Here is a 12,334-nt window from a genome sequence, read left to right as displayed (position 1 = left end):
CTCGACTTCTGACTTTGTGAGGGAACTGGATGCAGAAGAAATAATAATTACACTCTAATAAGTTACATTGGTTTGAGAATGCCCATGGTTCGAACTATTAGTTGAAGCCCCTATTGTAGTATCCCTGCCCGACCAATACGGAAGCAGTACGGAACTAATACGGAACGACCTTATGTTGTATCTCCGCATATAAGCGTACGGCGCCTGCTGCATAAAAGCAGCTGCGTTTTTCTGTTTTAAGAAGATTAGATTAGATTGGATAGCAATGAAAGCTAACTCGAAGAAGAAGGATTCAACCTCTAGGTGAGCACCGGAGAGAAAGTTATTTATTTTTGCCGCTTCTTCTTTCACTAACAATTATATCTCAGGTGTGTACCTGAAAGTAGAATAAAAGTAATTCTTGTTGATTTCACCGCGCCTACCACTCGGCTACCCATTACACTATTTGCAGAAAATAATTATGATCGTAACATAAATCACTTGACAATAACAAAGACAACAATAATACCATCAGCCCCCATTCACCGGTTTTGACGGTGCTTCACTGATGTTGAATGAGAAGAATTATATTTCTGCCTTCAGTGCTATTGTGTCGCTGAAGGGCTCGATTTCAGATTTGATGACGGTTACTTTTCAACGGATTTTGTTTTCTGATTTAGCTCTTTTGCTATTTCTGTGCCTGCTTGTGTTTAAAAGTCTCTTTCTAGCAGATTAGTTGTATAATAGATTGTACATGCATCATTGTTCACAGTATTTCTCTCTTTTTTCTTTCTTTTTTCTCAGTCTTCCTTATTATATTTTCTTCACATACAACAGCAGTACTCCCCATGGTCTTAAATGACCCGGGATTCTGCATAATCCTGACAAAAACCAATAACCAATAACGCAACACCAACAAAACCAATAACGCCACCCATAATAATAATAGCAGCGGCTAGGGCCGAGTGGCGAGCTCTATGTCAACGGGTGACAGAAAAGGATCTGTAAGGGACGGATGACACTGCAATATCTGACTTCTTCTCAACGTACAAGTACATGTAACCTTGTATGTTTGGATGGTGCCTTTGTTGCTGATCCACCACACCATCACACCATCACACCATCACTCAATGCTCTCTACTGCATTGTTCACCCACCACTGACTTTATACTTTTGCGGCTCCTTTGCCCCTTTTCTTCTGATTCGTGCTGTTTTGGTTCTGATACAGTGATCGTTTGAATTTTTCCCACAGCGTATATTTTGTTATCCTCCTGCCTTCGTTGTCCAGCACAAGCGAAGAAGTGGACCTATCGATCGACTTCAACGCGAAAATGCACATACTTCGAAGTAATTATAATAATAATATTAACTGGTTTCAGGGAAAGAGACAAACGGGAAAAGTCTGAAGAGAAAATTGACTGGCACCACCAGGACTCGAACCAGGGACCTTCGCTTGTAGCCAGCGATGCTCTAACCACTGAGCTATGGTGTAGTCGTCATCACAGCAGAGGCCGTTCAACATTTTCTTCAGACTTCGTAATATAAATAATAATATCAAACAGCATGTACCACTGCATATTCTGCCGGATGCAGCTAAATCCAAGCGGCCGAAGCGTGGCCGACCGCGCAAGAACCCACCCCCTGTGCCAGTGGTACAGACTGAGCCAACACAAAATGCGGTGCCGTGTGAGAGAGCTAGGCTGCCCAATTTACCAACTCCAGCAGCACCACCGTTGCCCTTGCCACCACCAGAACCACCACCGGCTCTTCTTGTGGCGGGGGCTGGGGTGGACCCACCTACACCCGCGCTGGCATCACCAACTCTCACACGAATTGCCACGGCACCCACATTAATCCAGAGACCTCGGAGGGCAACAGCAAACTACTCCACAGAGATTTATGCCAGAAACGGCCAAGGACTGCGCGTTGTGGACAATACCAACAGAAGGAGGATCGAGCAGTATCATGAGTCAGTGAGTGAAGCGGATCTGGAGGAACAACTCCGCTCACGGGACGAGCAGCTTGCAAATGGGAGACAAGTGGTCTGTACAGAAACGGAGGATGAGACAGATGATCGGAGGATGAAAGAGCCATTGGATGACGAAACGGCTGGTGAGGAGACAGAGGAAGAGCCAGATGATGGTAGTGATGATGATCGTGAGCATGACGAGCGGAACGAGGAAGAGGACGATGAGATGGACGAGGAGGAGTCGGGCGGGAAGGAGCGAGATGAGGCGGATGAATGTGTTGATCGTAAGAAGTGAGCTGTGTATCTACACTTGTTATCTCGTCCTGACTGTCTTTGTGTGTATGATGACTCTCATTTTCCTGTACTGTGTCGTGCGCGTTATGTCCAACAGTTGAAAGTCCTTGAGGCAGTTTGTATACGTATTCATAAGCCTGTTTTGTGTAAGCAGAAGGAGCACGTTGCTGCAATGAAGTTGTATTCGTAGGTTGACACTTCGTTCCGTGCCTTCTCGCCTTTGGTTACGTAATCTTCCTGCCTTTTTGCGTTTCCTCTAGTGGTTTTATTGCACTCGTATTTTGTTGTTATTTCTAACACCTTTCTATTTACAGTACTTAACTTCAGTTTCTTTGGTTGTATCCTTAGTTCCGTATTTTTTCCCACTGATGATAGGAACAAGAAAATAGATTTTTTTTCAATAATATTTTTGTTATAAAATACACGGTAATACATGTCAAACAAGTAACGTAGTTGCGTTATGTCTGCGGCCTTCATCCTATTCATACCTATAATAATAATAATTATTATTATTATTATTTCAAATGGTGAACGGTACTATTCGGCCAATAAAATGTAAAGAACTCTTCCTCTCCTCTCCTCCATGCGCTCTCACAGCCGACTCACTGCTACCCTCGGTAGCCTGTGATTGGATTACTCACCTGCCATTTTCTTGGAACCCCTGGCACTGTGTTGCTGGAGAATTGTAACTTCTCATTCTCACACTTTGCCCGTAATCTTGCGCTCATGTTTTGTAGTATAAATCTGACCATCTCCACCTGATATCATTCTATTCAATATCACCTTCTCTGCTGAGCCTTATGAAGGCGAAACAGCTGTCAGGAGGAATTTCAGTATCTACCTGCAACCCTTTCTTGGTTGGTGTGTGTAATGGCTACCGAGGGTAGCAGTGAGTCGGCTGTGAGAGCGCATGGAGGAGAGGAGAGGAAGAGTTCTAATAATAATAATAATAATAATAATGGTGATGTCTGCGGCATTCATACTTTTCATAGCTAATAATAATAATAATAATAATCTTCACTAGTTTGAGGGAAAGAGACAAACGGGAAAAGTCTGAAGAAAAAATTGACTGTCACCACCAGGACTCGAACCAGGGACCCTCGCTTGTAGCTAGCGATGCTCTAACCACGGAGCTATGGTGTAGTCGTCATCCCAGCATAGACTGTTCAACATTTTCTTCAGACTTCGTAACTCACACTTCCTGTGAATCCACACAGGCGGGTGGGACGCAGCCCTCACTGTACCCACACACTTCACGTACACTCTAGCACGCGGGGAGCCCCAGGTCATAAAATCTTCACTAGTTTGAGGGAAAGAGACAAACGGGAAAAGTCTGAAGAAAAAATTGACTGTCACCACCAGGACTCGAACCAGGGACCCTCGCTTGTAGCTAGCGATGCTCTAACCACTGAGCTATGGTGTAGTCGTCATCCTAGCATAGACTGTTCAACATTTTCTTCAGACTTCGTAACTCACACTTCCTGTGAATCCACACAGGCGGGTGGGACGCAGCCCTCACTGTACCCACACACCCACCCACAATAATAATAATAATAATAATTCAAAGGATCAGTCGGGGAAGTGAACTGCCTGAAAAGAGAAAAAAACGCCAGACCCACCAGGAGGTCCTGGTGGGTCTGGCGTTTTTTTCTCTTTTCAGGCAGTTCACTTCCCCGACTGATCCTTTGAATTTGAAGTTCTCCCAATCCTTTCCAAATAATAATAATAATAATCTTCACTAGTTTGAGGGAAAGAGACAAACGGGAAAAGTCTGAAGAAAAAATAATCATAATAATATTATTAATAACGACTGATAAAGATATTTCCTTCGTAATCCCCATAACAACATCAATGTCCTTATCATTTGTACAATACCTGTCTTTGTACAATACCTGTCGTTGCAAATTCTTTATTATTGTTTTGATGTTGGAGTTTGGATTGAGTTTCTTTCCTTTCTTCCTCTTCCTTCCCCTATTTCTTGTCCCTTTGGTTTTTGGCTTTATTTTTTATTTTATTTTATTTCACTTTCTTGTTGCTGTCTCACCCATGGAAATGTTGATTGTTGTGTATTGTTGTTCATTCTATTCGTCTTGACAAAGGCCTGCCACACTTGCGTAAATATAACTGGTTTCTTCCCACTCGTCCTACGCGCAATCCCTGCACTTTACCTAAATCCCGAACATCAGCTTATACCAGATCTCCGTTTTTCGCTGCCTATTCTCTCTGGCTGGCCCTGCCTCTATCAGTAAAATCGTCTTGTACGCTAAAGGATTTCAAGGCCAACATGAAGCTCGTGTTCTAATAACTGCTAATTCTTCATTAAATAGTCGACGTGGAGACAACAATTTTATAATAGCTAAGTTTTTCTGTTCTTTGTCGTGCACGGTACGCTAGTCAGTTGAAAGTACTTGAGGCTGTTTGTATTCGTTTGCATAAGCCTGATCTTTGTAAGCAGAAGAAACATGTAGTTGCGTTAAGATTGTTTTCGTAGGTGCACAGCATGATTGTTTGTCTCACTACACAGTTTTAGCGTTGCAATTAGTTCCTCACCCCTGTTGCACTTAGCTCTCACTTCACTTCTATTGTCTCACCTTCCCTCATTCTATTTTAGCACTTTGTTTTGTTCTCGTAACACATTATTGAATGTATATAAATCATTGATTTAGCATGAATATTCTTCAGTCACGGCTTTCCTCTGATGATTGTGACAAGAAAATCGATTTTGGTAAACCTTCATGACTTTGTTGTAGTGTGGCGATGACAGCAGAATTTGTTCTCTTTATAGCTATTATAATTCTTCATTCAGATTTGTTTCTCTTTGCCTCCAGTAATGTGTAATATTTATTTATTTTTGCTTTGTTTTTGTTTACTGCCATGGCTGGCTACCGCCCCCCCCCCCCCTCCCTCCATATTGGCCTATATTCTCTCGCCACGGGAAGGTGAAATAAATAAATAAATAAATATTTCTCGGTGGGCCTGGCGTATCGCCTTCGAAAGAAGTGAATAAAGGAGACATAATAATAATATTATCTGGTTTGAGGGATTTAATAATAATATAGAGGTTCCGGGGTACGATTTTCCGTGCCAAAATCCGTGTGGGCGCTACGGATTTTTTCCAGGCGTGCTCCATACGATTTTTCGGCACGGAGAATCCGTGTGGACTGGCTTTCACACGAACCATGTTTCGTATGGAGATTTTGCGTCATCGGGTGCAGAAAGATTTTTCGCGTACAAATTTGGTACGAGAAACATGGATTTTCCGCGGGAAGTTTTGATTTCGGTACAAATTTTCAAATTAAAAAGGCATGGCGCGGGAATGTGACGTGTTTGCGATCGTAACCTAGGCAATGACGGCAAACACATAAGTTCCGTACTCCGGAACATTTCACTGCTCGAAAACGACGTATAGAAAATCCGTAGCAACTCTACGGATTTTGGCACGAAAAATCGTACTCCGGAACCTCCCTAATAATAATAAGAAGAAGAAGATGAAGAAAGGGTTTGCTCCCCACACCGGAGCTCGCGCTATTCCGCCGACTTTACTTGACACTTGACTGACTCATGACTATCATCCAGACCACACGAGAAGTCCATCGAACCTTCCACTCGGCAAACCTGCAAGAAAGCACCACTCCCTGCTCAATACACAGTACTCAAGCTCAACTGACGAGGGTGAATTCCCCGAAACACTGTGTATTGAGCAGGGAGTGGTGCTTTCTTGCAGGTTTGCCGAGTGGAAGGTTCGATGGACTTGTCTGCAGCTGTATGGCATCGAAGAGCTCCACAAGCAAAATACCCTTATTATGATCTGGCGTTGCTCGAATGGTCGGGCAAGCAATGGCCCGTTTGGTTCTGCGAATTCAAATAAAAATGTACCTACCTACCTACTTCTCGTGTGCTCTGGATGGTAGTTGTGAGTCAGTCAAGTGTCAAGTAAAGTCGGCGGAAAAGCGCGAACTCCGGTGTGGTGAGCAAACCCTTTCTTACAAATCATCGCCGAAGTCGCAACCACTACTTCCTAACAATAATAATAATAATAATTTGAAACTCGGGTATTGAGCCAATAATAAAAGTAGAAAGGAAAAGGACATATGGATACGAGTTAAGAGTAACTCTCCACCACTGTAACTAGATACTATATACAGTCAGAAAGTGCAACAACTAGGCACAAAACTGACAGAGTACTGAGACATTCGACGTCCTGACACCTAGCTTCAACACATCTCCGTAGCGCTAACCGACAGCCTTCCAACTTGGAAGGTTCAAGGTCATGAAAAGACCAAAGAGGGGAAGGCAAGCGCAACGAAAACGAGCACAAGCTACAGTCCCAACAGAACAAAGAATACGGCGAATACGGCGAAACGTACGTCGTGTGAAACAACTTGTTTTGTAGTCAACTTGACCGTCACAATGTCATGCATGAGGAGTACTGTAGGAGTTTCGATTTCGGCTGGTACAATTCGTTCTCGCAAACTTCCCCCTTCTTAACTTATCTTGGATATTTTGACCCACCCAAGTTGGGTGGTGTGCTGCTTTGCTGCTTCGAATTGTAGTTAGACCGCTTTGTCAAATCGCCTACTAGTCTCGTCATCGTCCAGTGACAATCGACATTCTTTGTTCCCTTGGGACTGTAGCTTGTGCTCGTTTTCGTTGCGCTTGCCTTCCCCTCTTTGGTCTTTCCATAACCTTGAACCTTCCAAGTTGGAAGGCTGTCGGTTAGCGCTACGGAGATGTGTTGAAGCTAGGTGTCAGGCCGTCGAATGTCTCAGTACTCTGTCAGTCTTGTGCCTAGCTGTTGCACTTTCTGACTGTATATAGTATCTAGTTAAAGTGGTGGAGAGTTACTCTTAACTCGTTCCCATATGTCCTTTTCCTTTCTACTTTAAATAATAATAATTGGAAATTTTTATTTCCATTGCTATCAGGTTCGGCCTCATTTCCTCTGTGCTGCGCTGACTAGTCCTCAAAGGACGAAATAGTTCTGTCCGCAGATTGAGTAATAATAATAGTAATATTAGTAATACTTCGAAGAAATTCAATCAATCAGTTGGGGAAGTGAACTGCCTGAAAAGAGAAAAAATCGCCAGACCCACCAGGACTCGGACCCGGGACCTTGCTTGTCATGCGCAATGCTCCAACAGCTGAGCTATGGGACTGGGCTGAACCCAGAAGGCGCTGACAAGATTTTCACTCCAAAGGCAGCTCACAACACGTACCACACATACTGATGGCACTTGGGTGTTTCTCCCTCCCCAAGGGGACCACGGTAACGGTCAGTGTGTGGCACGTGTTGTGAGCTGCCTTTGGAGTGAAAATCTTGTCAGCGCCTTCTGGTTTTAGCCCGGTCCCATAGCTCAGTGGTTAGAGCATTGCTAATGACAAGCAAGGTCCCGGGTTCGAGTCCTGGTGGGTCTGGCGGTTTTATCTCTTTTCAGGCAGTTCACTTCCCAAACTGATCCATTCAATTTGAAGTTCTCCCAATCCGTTCAAAATAATAATAATAATAATAATAATAATAATCTTCACTAGTTTGAGGAAAAGAGACAAACGGGAAAATAATAAATAATAATAATAATCCTGGTCCTGGTGGTGACAGTCAATTTGTTCTTCAGACTTTTCCCGTTTGTCTCTTTCCCTCAAACTAGTGAAAATAATATTAATAATAATAATAATAATAATCAAGAAAACAACATGCAAATCCAATCCCTTAAATAGATCCCTTGATCTCTTGATATTTCTCTCTTTTCTTGTCACTACGTTTTTGTCACTTATTGGATTTGCATGCGGTTTTCTTGATTCTTCACATCTTTTTTCGTGTCACTTCTACACATAATTGGAGTAATGTATCTCTGAACTTCTTTTCCTTATAGTTGTAGTCTTTTAGCTTATTTCCATCATTCCCTGTAGTATTTTGACAAGAAGGGAGCGAAAACGTTCAATACTTTGACACATGTCCTAATTGGCTGGTGGTGACTCTTGCGTAGATGCATGCGTAGATAATACATTTTTTGTAATATTTTCTGCCTCCGTCCTACTTTCAAATAATAATAATAATAATAATATTACAAAAAATGTATTATCTACGCATGCATCTACGCAAGAGTCACCACCAGCCAATTAGGACATGTGTCACAGTATTGAACGTTTTCGTTCCCTTCTTGTCAAAATACTACAGGGAATGATGGAAATAAGCTAAAAGACTACAACTATAAGGAAAAGAAGTTCAGAAATATATCACTCCAATTATGTGTAGAAGTGACACGAAAAAAATATATAATGAATCAAGAAAACAGCATTTTCTTGATTCATTATATATTTTTTTCGTGTCACTTCTACACATAATTGGAGTGATATATTTCTGAACTTCTTTTCCTTATAGTTGTAGTCTTTTAGCTTATTTCCATCATTCCCTGTAGTATTTTGACAAGAAGGGAACGAAAACGTTCAATACTGTGACACATGTCCTAATTGGCTGGTGGTGACTCTTGCGTAGATGCATGCGTAGATAATACAATTTTTGTAATATTATTATTATTATTATTATTTGAAAGTAGGACGGAGGCAGAAAATATTACAAAAAATGTATTATCTACGCATGCATCTACGCAAGAGTCACCACCAGCCAATTAGGACATGTGTCAAAGTATTGAACGTTTTCGCTCCCTTCTTGTCAAAATACTACAGGGAATGATGGAAATAAGCTAAAAGACTACAACTATAAGGAAAAGAGGTTCAGAGATACATTACTCCAATTACTATGTGTAGAAGTGAGACGAAAAAAATAGATGTGAAGAATGAAGAAAACAGCATGCAAATCCAATAAGTGACAAAAACGTAGACACAAGAAAAAGAGAGAAATATCAAGGGATCTATTTCGCACCTTCACGACGAACAGTGCCAAACAACTGCAAAGACAACACATTCTCCTTCTGAACACAAAGCTCAGGGTCTGACTTACGTATGTACAAAGCTTCCAACACGGCAAGATGTAACAAAGACCTACCACGCGACAAAACAGAGAATACATCATCATAATAATAATAATAATAAGAAAGGGTTTGCCCCCCACACCGGAGCTCGCGCTATTCCGCCGACTTTACTTGACACTTGACTGACTCACGACTGCCATCCAGAGCACACGAGAAGTCCATCGAACCTTCGACTCGGCAAACCTGCAAGAAAGCACCACTCCCTGCTCAATACACAGTGTTTCGGGGAATTCACCCCTCATCAGTTGAGCTTGAGTAGGCTGAGGAAGATTGTGCCTGAAGAGCACCACTTATATAGTGCTCTCCAGGTACAAACATCACCAGGGATACAAACTTACAGAGACGCTCCGCTTCCAGCGCGATAAACACCTCGTGAACACCAGATAGCAGCGTGAGTCAGTGTCGCTCCTGGACAGTGATGAGGGGTGAATTCCCCGAAACACTGTGTATTTAGCAGGGAGTGGTGCTTTAGTGGTGCTTTCTTGCAGGTTTGCCGAGTCGAAGGTTCGATGGACTTCTCGTGTGCTCTGGATGGCAGTCGTGAGTCAGTCAAGTGTCAAGTAAAGTCGGCGGAATAGCGCGAGCTCCGGTGTGGGGAGCAAACCCTTTCTTACAAATCATCGCCGAAGTCGCAACCACTACTTCGTACTGTTGTGCCCAGCGCGGGCTTGCGACTAGTTGGTTTGGAGGTGACAGCGTTGCGAATGACCGAGGGTCCTCAACGTCTGGTCTCACTGTCCAGGAGCGACACTGACTCACGCTGCTATCTGGTGTTCACGAGGTGTTTATCGCGCTGGAAGCGGAGCGTCTCTGTAAGTTTGTATCCCTGGTGATGTTTGTACCTGGAGAGCACTATATAAGTGGTGCTCTTCAGGCACAATCTTCCTCAGCCTACTCAAGCTCAACTGATGAGGGGTGAATTCCCCGAAACACTGTGTATTGAGCAGGGAGTGGTGCTTTCTTGCAGGTTTGCCGAGTCGAAGGTTCGATGGACTTCTCGTGTGCTCTGGATGGCAGTCGTGAGTCAGTCAAGTGTCAAGTAAAGTCGGCGGAATAGCGCGAGCTCCGGTGTGGGGAGCAAACCCTTTCTTACAAATCATCGCCGAAGTCGCAACCACTACTTCGTACTGTTGTGCCCAGCGCGGGCTTGCGACTAGTTGGTTTGGAGGTGACAGCGTTGCGAATGACCGAGGGTCCTCAACGTCTGGTCTCACTGTCCAGGAGCGACACTGACTCACGCTGCTATCTGGTGTTCACGAGGTGTTTATCGCGCTGGAAGCGGAGCGTCTCTGTAAGTTTGTATCCCTGGTGATGTTTGTACCTGGAGAGCACTATATAAGTGGTGCTCTTCAGGCACAATCTTCCTCAGCCTACTCAAGCTCAACTGATGAGGGGTGAATTCCCCGAAACACTGTGTATTGAGCAGGGAGTGGTGCTTTCTTGCAGGTTTGCCGAGTCGAAGGTTCGATGGACTTCTCGTGTGCTCTGGATGGCAGTCGTGAGTCAGTCAAGTGTCAAGTAAAGTCGGCGGAATAGCGCGAGCTCCGGTGTGGGGAGCAAACCCTTTCTTACAAATCATCGCCGAAGTCGCAACCACTACTTCGTAATAATAATAATAATAATAATAATAATAATAATAATCTTCACTAGTTTGAGGGATAAACTTTTCTAAGCACTCGCAGACTCCATTGCAGCCATTCACACATTATAGGGTACCTCACTTCAAACTCTCCAACTACGGTCTCTTCGCTGCATACGTCCACTTCACTTCCAAAAAAAACAAATAATATTAGATAAAAATGGAATGCACCAAATTTTCGGGCATGGCCCATCTTCAGGGTGAAAAAATCCCATTCAACTAAAGCCAACAAAAACTGAAACGAGTATATATGCTGTGTGGTGCGGTAGTGCTGGAAATCTTTGTATGTGTGGAGGGAAGCAGCAATGGTGAAGTGTGTTGGTAGAAAGGGAAGGAGCGAAAGAGACCAGTGGAGAGCTGTGTCCGTAAGTGTGATTATGTGTTAGTGCGATGTGAAGGGAAAGCACGAGAAGTGTGATTACCAGCAGCAATGGTGAAGTGTGTTGGCAGAATGGGAAGGAGCGAAGGAGACAAGTGGAGAGCTGTGTCTGTAAGTGTGAATATGTGTTAGTGACATGGAGAATAGAATGCAAAGCATGCAATGTAGCTGGGTCCATGGGTGTGAAGACAAAGATGACGACAACTATTTACTAAGCACTATATAACCATATAACCAGCTAGCACACACAAACATCAAATATACAAATTTAATATTATCATAATAATATTCGCAACATCGCAGTCTACCACAATTTACAACACCAGCATCTAACACAATAATTTCACACTGTGTCCAGCAGTCTCCAGCCACGATCCCTGTTAACACTTGGGCGTTTATCACGAATGAACATTGCTTCACGTATACGACGATTCACAAGGGACGACTGCTTGGCGAGAATTGATGCGTTGGTGATGGGTGTAGATGTGATTGCTTGTTGTGGGAAGTGTTCTAAACGCCCAAGTGTTAACAGGGATCGTGGCTGGAGACTGCTGGACACAGTGTGAAATTATTGTGTTAGATGCTGGTGTTGTAAATTGTGGTAGACTGTGATGTTGCGAATATATTATGATAATGATATTTGATGTTTATGTGTGCTAGCTGGGTTTTTTTTTCACCCTGAAGATGGGCCATGCCCGAAAATTTGGTACATTCCATTTATATCTAATATTATTTGTTTTTTTTGGAAGTGAAGTGAACGTATGCAGCGAAGAGACCGTAGTTGCAGAGTTTGAAGTGACGTACCCTATAATGGGTGAATGGCTGCAATGGAGTCTGCGAGTGCTTAGAAAAGTTTATCCCTCAAACTACAGTCCATTCAGAAAAAAATGGGTCCTGGCTCTGGCGAGCTCCCGTATTTGGCGATTTTTCGTGATTTCATCGTACACAGTGCAGTGCTGCGAACTTTGAAATTTGAAAAAGGGTCCAAAAGGGTGCCTGAACTGGGGTTCGAACCGCAGAATGCACTGTTGCAGGCGGGGTCAAACGGCCTGGATTTTGATGGTTTTTTCCAATTCAGTGCTTTT

Source organism: Sycon ciliatum, chromosome 12 (genome assembly GCF_964019385.1).
Source record: "Sycon ciliatum chromosome 12, ocSycCili1.1, whole genome shotgun sequence".
Classification (NCBI taxonomy): domain Eukaryota; kingdom Metazoa; phylum Porifera; class Calcarea; order Leucosolenida; family Sycettidae; genus Sycon; species Sycon ciliatum.
The sequence above is the reverse complement of the archived record's forward strand: the minus strand, read 5'-3'. Positions refer to the sequence as shown.